This window comes from Epinephelus lanceolatus, chromosome 1 (genome assembly GCF_041903045.1).
Source record: "Epinephelus lanceolatus isolate andai-2023 chromosome 1, ASM4190304v1, whole genome shotgun sequence".
Classification (NCBI taxonomy): Eukaryota; Metazoa; Chordata; class Actinopteri; order Perciformes; family Serranidae; genus Epinephelus; species Epinephelus lanceolatus.
Window position 1 is genome coordinate 948,960 of NC_135734.1, and position 14,023 is coordinate 962,982.

Sequence of the window (14,023 nt, forward strand, 5' to 3'; positions counted from 1 at the left end):
GATAAGGAAAAACTCCCCCCCAAAAAAAACCTTTAACGGGGGAAAAAAAACGGTAGAAACCTCAGGAAGAGTAACTGAGGAGGGATCCCTTAGTGACATCCAGAATGGCCGAGTTAGCAAGCTGCAGTAATAGGACACGAGAGAGAGAGAGAGAAGGAGAGAATGTGCCCGGTGTATTACAGGGGGTCCTCCGGCAGACTAGGCCCAAGTCAGCCTAACTAGGGGCTGGTACAAGGCAAGCCTGAACCGGTCCTAACTATAAGCTTTATCAAAGAGGAAAGTCTTAAGTCTAGTCTTAAATGTGGAGACGGTGTCTGCCTCCCAGACCATAACAGGAAGATGATTCCAGAGGAGAGGAGCCTGATAGCTGAAGGCTCTGGCTCCTGATCTACTTTTGGAGACTTTAGGGACCACGAGTAACCCTGCATTCTCAGAGCACAGTGTTCTGGTGGGATAATATGGCACTATGAGCTCTCTAAGATATGACGGAGCTTGACCATTTAGAGCTTTATAAGTCAACAGTAGGATTTTAAATTCAATTCTGGATTTTACAGGGAGCCAGTGCAGAGAAGCTAAAACAGGAGAAATATGATCACGTTTCTTAGTTCCTGTTAGTACACGTGCTGCTGCATTCTGAATTAGCTGGAGAGTTTTTAAGGACTTACTAGAGCTACCTGATAATAGAGAGTTACAGTAATCCGGGAACTGCTCATTGGTTCGACAACCCATTGTTCCGACCATATTAAACTCATTGTTCCGAAGTCCATTCCAAAATCATTATGATGCCCTGTGGTTAAGGTCTGGTTAGGTTTAGGCACAAAAACCACTTGGTTAGGGTCAGGAAAAGATCATGGTGTGGGTTAAAATGAAAAAGAAAGTGACAAACACATAAGCCATGAGCCTGCTCCACCTCAAGCCAGTCGCGACGCACCATATGCCCGCCGCGAGCCGTTCAGCGCCGCGGACAGTCGAACTAATGGGATGTCGAACCAATGGGCTGTCGAACCAATGACATGGACCCCAGTAATCCAGCCTTGAGGTAACAAAAGTGTGGACCAATTTTTCTGCATCTTTTGGGGTCAGGATAGTCCTAATTTTCGCAATATTACACAGATGAAAAAATGCAGTCCGTGAGGTTTGTTTTAAATGAGAATTAAAAGACAAATCTTGATCAAATGTTACTCTGAGGTTTCTTACGGTAGTGCTAGAGGCCAGAGCAATGCCATCTAGAGAAACTACGTCATCAGATAAAAAGTCTATGAGTTGAGTTGGGCCAAGAACAATAACTTCAGTTTTGTCTGAATTTAACATCAGGAAATTGGTGCTCATCCAGGATTTTATGTCTTTAAGGCAATTATGAAGTTTAGTTAATTGATTACTTTATTCTGGCTTCATAGATAAATACAACTGTGTATCATCCACATAACAATGAGTCACGTAGCCTGTCCATAATGATTAAATGTCACACTGCTAGCTTGCTAACGTCAGCACACGTAACGTATGGTAACGTTATATTACACAGTGTTTAATGATACAGTCTGTTATCTCCCTATTACTCTAATCTTTCCTGCTTATCGCTCAAACAAATGATTAATTTCTAAATTAATATCGGTACTCAGTTAAGATACCTTCATCAGTTACCGGAGGCCACTGTCTAACATCATCAATCCAGCTATACATGATGCTGTCATTGTAGAGAGTCAGTTCACAATGACAGCATAATGAATTGATGACTGACACATGTCACCGCAGCAATGGCGCCGCCGCAAGATGGCGGCATACACAAATGGCTCGCCGAATTCGTCTATATCGTGAGAATGCATTAATGACTTTCACTGTGCTGCTTCCTAGTGTGACTGTGCCAACTAGCATCACCACCAAAACACTACACAAATAGGCACTAGGACAGTTTGAAAGCTGATTGGTAGTAATATGATAATAGTGGGGTATTAGTTTCATAATTAATAATACAATGCCATTAACAAAGTAAGAACCAGGGCATATCTTAAATGGGTATACCTAGGTGATATGAGACTGAAAAGTATGTGATAGGGTAATTCCGGGCCAAAAGCAATGGAAAATAATGTGAGACACATTTAAAGATAGCAACAAATACAATCAACATTTGTATTACAAATAGTAATATGGTGACAATAATGGGGTAATAACCTAGATTACACCAAACAACAAGAGGCACAGTGATTACCTGAAAACACATATAGTAGTTTCTGTGTAATAACCATTAAAGCAAATCTTACCTTTCTTGCATTTCACACAGCACTTAGAAAAAATTTGAACCTCCACAACTCCCGCCTCCCTCCAAAGTCCCATCCCCCTCCTCCTGCAACTCCACCTCCCTCCAAAGGCCTACTCCCCCCTCCTCCATTACATCCTCATTAGATCTATGATAGACGTAGGCGTTAGCAAGGTAACGTTAGATACACGGAAGAAGAGAGCAAGTGTAACATTACAACCAAGACAGTCATTGGCAACCCCGGAGTTTTAAAACTCAACCGGAGTCAGTAATGACTGATGAGTTTTAGAATAAGTTTACAGTGCCACCACGGAGCTTATCAGATGATGCAGCTTCCCTGTCTGCTCTATGTAAGTGTTAGCCCCGTTAGCTCAACACCAGAGTCTGATATGCTACCATTCATCCATGTCTCAGTGAACACAAGGACGCAGCAGTCCCTCACTCCTCGGTGAGTGGATCTCCACTGTTGGATGTAATCCACTTTTGTGTCCAGCAAGCAGACGTTTGCCGGAAGGACGCTGGGAACAGCTGGTTTGATGGGGTTGGCTCTTAGCCTAGAGCTAACCCCTCCACGCTTCCCCCACCTCCGCGTCCTGTCACAGCGCTGCCGGCGTCTCCCCGTCGGGACGGCTCCAGGCAAAACCATGGTCATCTCAGGGCAAGCTCAACGTAGCAGGCCAAGCTTGCTTCACATCCTGAGCTCTCTCGGTCGTAGCGTTAGATCTCTGCAGTGGTTTCTAATGTCTGTTACAAACTCGCGACTGTATTGCACTGAAGAATTTACTTCTTGTTGCACCGTGTTTACTTCGCCGGCCGGTGTACGCAGACGCTGCCACCATGTTGATTCAAACTTAGAGGCAAACTAAAAATATCTGTCCAGCAGAAACTCTGCGACCATCTCGTCCCTTTTTAGCTCAGGATGAAGCTGCATCAGTCTTTGCCATTGCTCAAAAGCAGATCCGATATTGACCTGAGTTTTGGCTCTTGCAGCATCGAGTTCTCTCTTAGTGTTAGCTTTTTCTGCAATATTCTTTCTTTTGCCAACTGATATCCCTGTTGGAGCAGCTAGAGGTGGAAGCAGTGGTCTGCATTTGTCTGCCATTGTTACGGAGAAAAGTTTATATCCATAAGTTACTAGCATAATATTTGTTGTCTCACAGACTCGGGGGCAGGGATGGGGGGTGTGGGGTGGATGTTACGCGAGCGTCAGTCGGAGGCCTCCACGTGGGGAAGACAGACAGGACAGGAGAAAACTCCAAACAATCATTGGTTGGAGTTTTCATAGAACCATATGAAAATGGTATAATCATGAGTTTTTATTTCTGGTGGAATTCACTTACATTTTAGTGTGCCATCAGCTTATTATACAACAGTTAGTTCCGACCGAGTAATTTGATTGGATGAGAGGCATTCCACGAGAGCTGATAGCTATAGAGTACAACATCACTGGGACATAACAGTGAAATTACTCCGCTCACAGATGTTATAAATATAAATACAACCATTAATTAACCAACTGTCACACTTGCTACATTGACGCAAACTGACACTATAGCGTTACACCAAGAAGATGGATATTTTCCCCAAAATTACATTTGAATTAAATTATGAGTGGTCGTCAGGAGAGGACGAGGAAAAGGAAAGCCAGGACTATTCTGTGCAGACCTCCAGGTGTGTTTGAATCCGGCCAACATCCAGGTTTGCCAACGCTTTATCAGCTGAACTCGACTAAGTTACACAGTTGCAGATCAATGTAAATACAAAGTAGCTTGTGAGTTCCTGGCGTGTGTGCTGCATTACCTGGCAACAGACTGGGGGAACTGTTTTTTTTTCGCGGGGCTACATAACATACTTAAATAATTTATTTCATCACCTTTTGTTAACATTTCTTTACTCAGCATTGCTGTTTAAGCTGTTGTTGAACTGTTGTATAAAAGCAATATCACACTTGAGGTCGTGATGTTTTACTATATATCGTCACGGCTATGATTCAGTCATAGACAACAATTACAGCTGTGACGATATACAGTACAACATCACTCCCTCGTGTGATATTGCTTAATTAATAGCATTTTAACCTAAACAAAGAAAACTGTAAAATTTCCAGAAAGGTAAGTGTTGCTTTAATCAGGGGCACGGAATGCTAAACTACCTGTTTCCTCTACATTCATTTCCTAGAACTGAAAACCAAGAGCCAGAGAAATGTGCTAATTCTCATGGATGTTACAGTATGTATATTTTACTTACACTGACAACACTGAGAACTGGTCATTTTAAAACTGTCCACTGCATCTTTACTGAAGCATCTAAAACTACCAGAAGTGTGTTGATCTAATCACTGTGCCTCTTGATGTTTGGTTTAAATATAGTTAAAAGAAATAAAAACAGGTAGTTTAGCATATTGCAGTCCTGATTCATGGTTATAAACTAGCACAAGTGTTTCCAGGTAACAAGTCATAGCATTTAACATCATTTGTACAGTATTAGAAAAGAAACTGTCTGGAACATAAAGAAGAACTGATATTGGCATTATGATACGGTAACTGACAATTTTGATATATCCAGGAATTTTGATGTGATTTTGGAGGTATTACACTGATGTAGCCTATTATAGTGTAAAAGCATCAACCTATATTACATCATTATTATCAGTTTATTACCCCATTAATGTCACCATGTTACCATAGCTTAATACAGATAATGCATTGATTTAACTGTTTCATTGTTTGCCGATTGCCATATTGTTACCAAAATATTACTGAACTATTAAAGTTTTGCCTGTTGCTATGTTTAAATGTGTTTCCCCATTATTACTCATTGTTTTGTCTCCCTTATTACACTGTTTCATAAAGTCCATGCTACTATTTTTTTTTTTTTTTTTTGGAAACATAATTTTATTAATTTTCCTGGTGAAACAAAATATACATTTTACAGTTGTATCAATAATATACAGAGAAAAATGGAAAAGAGAAAAATAAACAAAGAATTTTTGGAAATCACATCAAATCACATTCAGAAATAAATTTGAAAATATGAAAATACTCTGTGTCATAGATTTTATAATACAAATTGACTACCCAACAACAAAACAAAATTTCCCATAGATGAAGGAAATATCAAGAATAGTCCTAACTGTGAAATGCAATGTAATTATAAAATAATTGCATTTAACTTTTGTATTTAAACCCAACCCACCCAAACCTCCCTGTTCCATAGACTCCTTTCCAAGGTGAGTTGAACCACTTTGCATACAAATAAATGTAACCATAGATACTCATGGGAGAAGGAAGATAGAAAAAGTAACTTAATAAATAAAAGTAAATAAATAATAAATAAAAGTAAATAAGTAAATAAATAAAATAAATTTAAAAAAAAAAGAAAAAACTTCAAGTAGCAGGTGTGTGTGTGTGTGTGTGTGTGTGTGTGTGTGTGTGTGTGTGTGTGTGTGTGTGTGTGTGGTGGTGGGCAGGTAGTGGGGATCTCAATTTCTACGGTGCCACCTTACTAGGATGAGGACGCTCAACAATTTCCCCTCAGGGGGATTAATAAAGTATATAAAATAAAATTAAAAAAATTAAACAATTCAATCAATGGCTTCCAGTGAAGATAAAATTTATCAACAGAGCCTCTCAGTGTAAATTTTATTTTCTCTAATTTAAGCAGAAATAAAACATCCTGTAACCAGGCTTTAAACAAAGGTGGCTGAGAGGATTTCCAAAGAAGAAGAATTTTTCTACAAGCAATTAATGAGACAAAGGCAATGAATAGTCATCATAGTATCTTTGTCTGGAGGGATACCAAGGCCCAATCCCAATTCCTATCTTAACCCTCAATCTTAATTCTCAAGCTCAACCCTCAATCTCACTAGCCCTCAAAACCAAGTGTTAAGGGATATCTTGTGACTTTAAAATGGGACACCCCTCAAAGGCAAATACGTCTTAAGACTGTCAGGGGCAGCAATATGCCAAAACTCCGTCCAGTCTGTCAGTTCAAAGAAGAAGAAATATATGTCATCAGTAATCGTCGATAAAAAGACGTGATGAGGTTTTTTTTCCCAACACTGTATTTCAATTCTTGTACAAAACAAGCAGTGACAGACATGAACAGAACAAATATGCCAAGGATAAGAGAAAAGAAAAAGAAATAAAATAAACAAATAAATAAATAAAAAAGTTCAGCAGCTCAAACAATTAAATTGTTTACATATTTTCAGAGTCTTTATAGCTTTGGAGTTCGTGGCGTGCTGAATGGTTTCTAAGTATTGCTGCATTTCATTCATAAAAATTTTGAACAAGGGTTTTCTGTTACAAAATTTTCTCTTATGAATATGGAATTTCACTAAGATAATAGATAGATTAATGATATAGAATTGTTTTTTGTTTTGAAATGCTGACATCATAAAATCCAAACAGCACATCTTTGTACAGTAGTGAAAATAGAACATAAATGTTGCAATGAATATACTCGACAAAATCTTTCCAAAAAGTGACAGTATAGGGGCAGCAAAACAAATGTACAGTTACTAAACAACAATCTTCGACAATGCCATCTGCAGCTGTGTTGACTGAGAATTATGTTATGAATATGAACAGTTCACAAGTTACAAATTACTCACTCCCATAGTTTTTTTTTGGAGCCTGCTTGCTTTTTGTAAACTTGTCTTCATTGGTGGCCCTGAAATGATCAGGGCTTATGTTTTGTCTGGTGGCCCTGAAATGGAACAGAGATAACAACATTACTTTCTTTTAGTTTTTACTTTTTTGGGCTACCTGTCAGATATTCGTTAAGTTATTAGTTTAGTTTCATGTAGTATTGCAAGTATTATCACAATGAATACTGTAGTCAACATCCAGCAGAACTGGTGAGGCTGTTTACACAGTCACACGTGTTATCTGGTGACTTTCATCCACGTTAATGTTTCACTCTTTTTGTTATAAGTTGATATTCAACCAAATGACCTGTACCACAACAACCGACGTAACTTATTCAGCGGAAAGACACCACATAATATGACCACTAACGTTAACCTACCGCTGTAACGTTACCAGCTGCAGTCAGACTCTACGGCTACAGGAGATGACACCGTCCGGTCATCTTACAAAAATGTTGATGCAAACATTTCATGTATATTAAAACAACTTAACAACTACATTATCACTGAGAAAAGACTTTTGTAACTGAATGACAGCATACTCGGTTATCAGAGAACCGGGGTTACGTGCGGCGGGACAGGCAAGCCGTCGCCCATGACCAAAAATATGTGTGTTACGCTAGGTAGAGGTCTAAAGTCCATAAAATGACGTTAAACTAAGATAATGCAATGGTTATCATAATTTTAAAACAACTATTAACGAGGAAAATACTCACATTGATAACTCTGCTTCCTCACGCTTGTCACCGCCATCTTGCATTGACTGAATCGTCTGTACTCGGCTGGGTTCGGCAGAGCTCGGCAGATGATATGCAAAGGATTCTGGGATAGCACTTACTGCCAAGGGTGGTCCTGGAAAATCTTAAAAGTGAGGGCCATACAGCCCTTATTCTTGACCCTCAACTCAACACTCTGGGAATCGGGACAGCACTAGCACTTCGCAGGAGAGCGGATTTTTGAGACTGAGGGTTAAGATTGAGGGTTAAGATAGGAATTGGGATTGGGCCCAAATATTGCTACATTATGAGAGGGGACGGACAGATCTTCATGTTCAAGATTTCTGAAATTGTGTTAAAAAATTAATTCCAAAAGTAAAGTCATTTGGGACAAGTAAGAACAGGTGTTTGCTGCAAACCAGGGTTGTTTGAGGTAAGTGAGACCAACCAAAATGATGCCTGATCTGCGCCAAGATCCTAAGAGATCTTACAATGGGGTTAGCAGTGAAGAGTGAAGGAGAAAGTGGCAGAGTACTAAAAGCAAGAGCCTGGAGTGAAGAAGAGGTACATGATTTTGCTTCAATTTGACACCAGCTACTTTGAGTGGAGTTAAACCAAAGCATAATCTTATGGGCGTTAGTGGCCCAGTAATAACCTATGAGGCTGGGCAGTCCTACTCCGCCCAAGGACCTATCCCTCCGGAGTAGCATTCTACCTGCTCTTGCATGTTTATTAGCCCAAATAATGTGTGGATCTTGTAATTTCTATGCCCAAATATTTAAATCCTGAACTAGATAACCTAAAGGGTATTGATGATTGTAAGATCTCTGTGGCTAATTGGTTGACAGGGAAACATTCGCTCTTTTGAATATGGACTGAAAGATTTATCTACAATAAAGTAATCTATCCGTGAGAATGAGCAGTGTTCATGGGGGGAAAAAAAAGAATATTGTCTAGCAGATGGATACAGGAATCTCCAAGGGTCGATGTAACCATATTGGTCCATGAAAGTACAAAGAGTCTGGGCCATTCTGGACGGTGCTATTGATCTCGCACTGGACCTGTCCAAAGTTGGATCTCTAACGCAATTAAAGTCTCCTCCTAACAGTATTAAAAGGGAGTTTAAATTTGGAATTGAGGAAGGTAATGATTTCATAAAGCTGTGGTCATCCCAATTAGGGCCATAAACCGACATTAAGATAACTGGTTTCTGGTAGAGTATGCCAGAAACTATGACATAGTGGCCATTTTGATCAGTAATTACACTTGTAGATTTAAAGTTAACGTTTTTCCTAATTAATATAATAGTGCCCCTTGTTTTCAGATTAAATTTTGAATGGAAGATCTGTCCAATCCAAGGCCTATTCAACAACCGGTGGTCGCAGTTACGTAAATGTGTCTCCTGAATAAACATTATATCCGCACTTTGATTTTTAATATGTCTCATGATTTTTGTACGTTTTATCGATGAATTTAACCCATCAGCATTTAGTGAGATGATCCTCACTGCCTGCCCACCACCAGCCTCATTCATGCCTGCCATGGTACAATCCTCTACCTCGGGAGCGTCAAGTTAGACTCATGATGCAATAAACAAGACACAGAAAAGTTTAGACATTTAAAAACATTAAGGCAAAAATAAACAACATAACCAAAATGGTACTCTCTAAAAAGTAAACATATGAAGGGGTCCTCCTCCCCACTCAGGGTTGGGATCCAGATCCGGGCACGGGCCGCATATTTCTGTCCGAACCCGACCGAGCCCGACATTATCTAATCACTGAAGCACTGAGTTTGTGTCACACAGTTGTCATGGTTACAGGCTATTTAACAGGCCGGGCGTGCGCCATGGGTGCTCCAGAGAGGGAGACCTCTGTGTTTGAGACAGGAGTGGGCGGCGGGAGGTCCGATGCTTCCAGCGAGGGGAGAGGGAGAAATATAACAAAATAAGATAAAATAGGAGACACCTGTCTCCCTCTTTTATTTAATTTTCAGCGTTTAATCAAGGCGGAGGCTGGCGGCGGGAGGTCCGAGGCTTCCAGCGAGGGGAGCGGTAGAAACAAACAGCCAGTGTGTCTGTGTGTGTTATGTTCAGGTGTTGTCACGTAAATAACAGTGCCCAAGCATGAATGCATATAAGTATTTTTTATTACATTGCTGTGGTTAATTTGAGGTAATAGTGTAACTGTAGAAATCAGAGAATCACTTTTTGTTGTTATATATTCTCAGGGAGATGATACAAGCTCTAAATCTGAAATACACACCACACACAAATGTGTATTTTCATCTAATTGCACTGGGCAACAGTTAGAATAAAGTTTTTGTATTTGTATGATTGCATTTGTGTTTATTATATACTTGTTTAAGTATAGCAAGTATAATGAATATAATGTAGGAATCGGTAAGAGGAATCGGTATGGAATCGGACCGTTAAGAAGGAATCGGTAAGGAATCGGAATCGTTAAAATCCTAACGAGTCCCAACCCTATCCCCACTTTACTCCTACTTCCCCACATCATCCCATCTCCCACCTGTTGGGCTGATAGCCCATAGGTCACCCACCCCTTCCCCTCATATTGTTGGTAATGTTACAAATAATGATAAAATGTAAATTACTAAAAAAAAAAAAAACATAGAAAAAATAAAAAATAAAATAAAAAAGTAGGCTACATCAGTCAGCATGTTTTAGTATAGGTATGGGCATTGTAGTCATACAGTGCATGTGCTTTTAACTATACCTGTGTATCCCCACATACACGCAGACACAAACACACACATGGTTACAGTTATATTCACACTTAACAACACATACCCACATTATCATATTCCTACTTCCTTGTACGCACCCGCTCAAGTTACACTGAACAAAAATATAAACGCAACACTTTTTTTTTTTTTTAATTTGATATACTTTATTAATCCCCGAGGGGAAATTCAATTTTTCACTCTGTTGTCAATTACACACAGGTCCGAACACACACATGCACAAACTGGACCTATACATGCACTAAGTGGAGAGATGTCAGAGTGGGCTGCCCATGACAGGCGCTCTGAGCGGTTGGGGGGTTCGTTGCCTTGCTCAGGGGCACCTCGGCAGTGCCCAGGAGGTGAACTGGCACCTCTCCAGCTACCAGTCCACGCTCCATATTTTTGGTCCGGACGGGGACTTGAACAGGCGACCCTCCGGTTCCCAACCCAAGTCCCTATGGACTGAGCTACTGCTGCTCCCATTTTTCATGAGCTGAACTCAAAGATCTAAAACATTTTCTATATACACAAAAGACCATTTCTCACAAATATTGTTCACAAATCTGTATAAATCTGTGTTATTGAGCACTTCACCTTTGCCGAGATAATCCATCCCACCTCACAGGTATGGCATATCGAGGTGCTGATTAGACAGCATGATTATTGCACAGGTGTGCCTTAGGCTGGCCACAATAAAAGGCCACTCTGAAATGTGCAGTTTTGCTTTATTGGGGGGGTCTGGGGGGGGTCAGAAAACCAGTCAGTATCTGGTGTGCCATTTGCTTCACGCAGTGCAATACATCTCCTTCGCATAGAGTTGATCAGGTTGTTGATTGTGGCCTGTGGAATGTTGGTCCACTCCTCTTCAATGGCTGTGCGAAGTTGCTGGATATTGGCAGGAACTGGAACACGCTGTCACATCCCAAACATGCTCAATGGGTGACATGTCTGGTGAGTATGCTGGCCATGCAAGAACTGGGATGTTTTCAGCTTCCAGGAATTGTGTACAGATCCTTGCAACATGGGGCCGTGCATTATCATGCTGCAACATGAGGTGATGGTCGTGGATGAATAGCACAACAATGGGCCTCAGGATCTCATCACGGTATCTCTGTGCACTCAAAATGCCATCAATAAAATGCACCTGTGTTCGCTGTCCATAACATATGCCTGCCCATACCATAACCCCACCGCCACCATGGGCCACTCGATCCACAACGTTGACATCAGCAACCGCTCACCCACATGATGCCACACACGCTGTCTGCCATCTGCCCTGAACAGTCTCCAACGTGCCAGACGCCATTGAATGTGAGCATTTGCCCACTCAAGTTGGTTACGACGACAAACTGCAGTCAGGTCGAGACCCCGATGAGGACGACAAGCATGCAGATGAGCTTCCCTGAGACAGTTTCTGACAGTTTGTGCAGAAATTCTTTGGTTATGCAAACTGATTGTTGCAGCAGCTGTCCGGGTGGCTGGTCTCAGATGATCTTGGAGGTGAACATGCTGGATGTGCAGGTCCTGGGCTGGTGTGGTTACACGTGGTCTGCGGTTGTGAGGCCAGTTGGATGTACTGCCAAATTGTCTGGGGCAACAGCTCTGGTGGACATTCCTGCAGTCAGCATGCCAATTGCACGCTCCCTCAAAACTTGTGACATCTGTGGCATTGTGCTGTGTGATGAAACTGAACATTTTAGAGTGGCCTTTTATTGTGGCCAGCCTAAGGCACATCTGTGCAATAATCATGCTGTCTAATCAACATCTTGATATGCCACACCTATGAGGTGGGATGGATTATCTCGGCAAAGGAGAAGTGCTCACTAACACAGATTTATACAGATATGTGAACAATATTTGAGGGAAATGGTCTTTTGTGTGTATAGAAAATGTTTTAGATCTTTGAGTTCAGCTCATGAAAAATTGGAGCAAAAACAAAAGTGTTGCGTTTATATTTTTGTTCAATGTACATTAAAGATGCACTGCAACCTAGATACATCAGAGAGATAAATAAATAAAATTGCAGATTTTTAGATGAAAAGGTATAGCAGCAGTAATTCAGAGGCACAGCTGATGTTCGCACAGAGTAATGGCACTACAGAATTGTAAAAAACAAAAATAAATACTTATAGTTATAAAAGAACGGGGAAAAAAGAAACCTTTCTAGTGGTGTCTAATGAGCCAGAACAGTCGTAAATTATACTAACTTATTAAACATCAAACATCAATCGATGCTGCCAGCATTCACCTTGTATGCCCCTTACAATTATGTGTCTCCCGTAAATTACGTGAAGTAAGACACCCTTTAACTGATAATCAAAAATAAGAAACAATGTCCAAAAGTTTTGGAAACAGAAATTACCTAACATTATTCAGTCTTTCTTAATCAGCATTCCTCAATGTTTAATATCCACGGCGTTATCTCCGGAAAGTTCAGTTTTCGTTTAAGTTTGCTTCCCCAGAGGAGCTACATGGTAGCAAAGTGTCGGCTAGCCTTGTGGGTAATCAAGTTAGCTTTTCAGTCTTGCTGGTAGTCAGCCGCAAAGCTTTCGGCTTCTTTTGGCGAGGCAAGCCATTTTCTAGCCCCACTTTGGAGTATGATTTGTAGGCGAGCTGGGTACAGCAAGGATGGTTTGACCATACAGCTTTGACATTACATCTCCGTACTTCACCCACTGCTCCAGTACCTCCGGGGTATAATCTTCAAAAATCTGTACAGCAGACCCATGATATTGAACCTCGTCGTTTGCGAGCTTCCCTGATGATCTGATCTTTAATCTGGAAGCAATGTAGGCGTATTATCATAGGCCGCAGCCTCGCTCCATTCTGCAGCCTAGCGACAGGCACCCTGTGCGCTCAGCCCAGCTCCAGAGGGGACACAAGAGTTTGTTCACCCAGCAGTTCGACCAACAGTTTTGAAAAAAAATCAGTGGGTCCTGGTCCCTCTATAGATTCGGGGAGGCCGATAATTCTGAGGTTGTTCCTGTGGTTCCGTACTTCCAGGTCTATTGCTTTAGCCATTAGCTTAGCATTGCTCTCGGCCAGAACCTCAAACATTTCCTCTAATTTACTAATATGCTGGTCCTGGAGATTAGCATTGGACTCCAAGGAATCGGCGTTGGCCGTGTTCTGACACCACAGACTGTATATTGTCCAGTTTCACCTCCAGTGCTGCGAAACTTGCTTTAATCTCTGCCATGAGGTCTGCTAGCATACCAGCAATTGCCCGTCTCGTGGGAGCCGCAACTCGCAAGCAAGGTGTCTTGTTCAGCTTTCTTGGAAGCTTTAAACTGTTTTGACATCGTGCCAGATGGTTGAAACACGATTTACTGTTTGCAAATCCACTTCAAAACTCTCTGGAGTGATGAAAAAAGTCAGAATTTAAGAGAGTTAGCAGGTGAGCCTGAGGTTGTGCTTCCACTCACATGTTCCCCAAACCAGAAGTCTAGTCCACTCTACTATTACCCAGACATACCCATTGTACCCTATATGGCAATCTGACAGAGCAGAGGACTTTGGTGAGAGAAGGAGAGGAGGAGTGTGCTATACAGTGAATAAAGACTGGTGTGTCCATGGGAATGTTAGGTGCTCCCACTCCTGATGTAGGTAACTGCTAAAACATGACACCGTGCAGAGGAGGCTGCAGCGCAGTGC

General features: G+C 41.2%; 1 protein-coding gene across 42 annotated transcripts in view; it reads right to left on the minus strand.

Moving 5' to 3' along the window:
• Window positions 1-14,023, minus strand: part of plekha6 (pleckstrin homology domain containing, family A member 6) — a 374,661-nt gene that overhangs the window by 26,254 nt on the left and 334,384 nt on the right. The gene's annotated exons all lie outside the window — the stretch shown is intronic.